This window comes from Elephantulus edwardii, unplaced genomic scaffold (assembly GCF_000299155.1).
Source record: "Elephantulus edwardii isolate Elephantulus edwardi_28Jun2011 unplaced genomic scaffold, EleEdw1.0 scaffold00425, whole genome shotgun sequence".
In the NCBI taxonomy this organism is placed as follows: Eukaryota; Metazoa; Chordata; class Mammalia; order Macroscelidea; family Macroscelididae; genus Elephantulus; species Elephantulus edwardii.
The window spans coordinates 891269-893368 of NW_006400175.1; positions in this window are offsets into that span (position 1 = coordinate 891269).

Here is a 2100-nt window from a genome sequence, read left to right on the forward strand (position 1 = left end):
AAAACACTTTGCAGTCCAGAGGGGAGCAAATGACAGGAAAATATCTTCTAACAGAGCAAGAAGGCAAGCAGCTGTAACCCAAGACCACCAGTAAGGTGATAAAACGTCCTCCCTTCCCCCCTTTATATCTACGCCCCTGTTCAGCATGAAGAAGCCAGAGAGTTGGCATCCAATTACCAAATCAATAAGACAGTTGGTTTAATTACTATTGGAAAATGCTTGTCATTCCTCTGTAGCATCTGGTCCCCACTGGACCCTCCCTCATCATTTCCTTCACCTGCTCCCCCCACCGACCAAACTGCGCAGCTCTGCAACTGCATACTTGCCCATCCTCACCCTTCTTCCCCCAACCCTCATCTCCTTGTACCCCCAATATGTTTTCCCAATTAAAAAAATATTTTAAAAAAAGAGCGTGTTTTCTCATCTCTTACTCTTTATATCATCATTACACTTTACACTTTACATTATATTTAAATACAAATAAAAAGCCTTTTGCACTTATATTCCAAAACCCAAACTGTTGTTGTTGTTACGTGCCATCAAGTTGCTTATGACTCATAGCAACCCTAAGTACAACTGTCCTATCCCCTGCTCTATTCTGTGTCAATCTTACTGTCTCAGACATGCCCACCCCCACTACCCCAGTCACTGCATCAATCCATCTCATTGAGGGTCTTCTCTTGTGCTCTCCCTCCACCCTCTCAAGCATGATGTCCCTCTCCAAGGACTGGTTCCTCCTTGCAACATGTCTAAAATATGTCAGATGAAGCTTCAGAATCCTTGCCTTCAAGGAGTATCCTGATTTCACCTTCTCAAGGATGAACCTATTTATTATTCTCTTAGCCATCTGTGGTATATTCAATAGTCTTCTACAGTACCACAGCTCAAAGGTATCAATTCTCTATCATCCCTAGTCATTGTTTAGCTTTCTGATGCATAGCGAGTAATTGCAGAGGCCATGTCCCAAGTCAGATGAACCTTAGTCTCCAGACCAACATTGTTGCTCTTCAGTATTTTGGAGAGGTCTCTGAGAGTAGCTTTCCCAATGCAATTCATCTTTTAATTTCCTGACTGCTGATACCAAGAGTGTTGACCATGGAGACAAACGAATTAAAGCTATTAAAAATCTCAATAGGCTTATTGGTGAGAATCTTTGTTTTCTTTTTTTTAATTAAATTTTATTAATTTTAATGAACATTTACAGAGATTTTGGGTTTCCAACCATTCATTGTTGCACTATTTTCTCGATCCTCCCCCAGTTCATTCCTCTTTCCTCCCCCTTGAAAGTCTGTTTTAATTGTCCCTTTGCCACAGTGCTTGACAAAGCCATTTCTGATTAATCCCCTTTGTCAGTGTGTTCTTTGCCATTCCCTATCACTCCTCCATGAGAGAGACTTCACCCTCATTCATAAGGAAAAGGGGACAGCGTATTCTCTTAGCTACTTCCTACTGAAAAGGGATGCTGTAGGTTTCAGGGTGAAGATCTTCTCTCACTATTCTAAAGGGCCCATTTGGCAATAGGAAACATGTAGACTATTGTGAAGATTGATTTTGGAATTTAGATGCACTGTTGTCCATTGTGCTTAGCCATACATGTTCATATCCTTGAAGATGTAGCATGGAACTGTTGAAGCCTAGAAGACAAAAATTTAACTAACAAGTTAAAAGTACATGAGTCAAAAATTAAAAGCAATAATATTCCAAATAGAGGTTCTAACAGTGGCACAAATCAAGTTACAGAGGAAAGGTAGTTCTAAAAATAAAAGGCTTATTGACTAGTACTTTGTTTATTATAGTATAAAGGTTAGGAACTAAAAGAAGTAGAGGCTCAAATATATCATTTATTGTTCTTAAGTCCTGGAACAAATTCCATCTACCATTGGGTTGTTTTACAGCTTGGAAGTCCGCATGCAAGGCGGAGGTGAAGTACGGAACTACTTATGAGGTTTTCCGTCAATTCCAACAACTAAGAAAGACTGAGAAGAGTTGGGACCTCAGAAGACTTTTAGGACCAAATAGTAGGCTCTTGTGTCCAGGAGAAAACGAATATACTTACCAGTAATGTTAATGTTCACCCACAGCTCTTCTGGGAGGATCTAA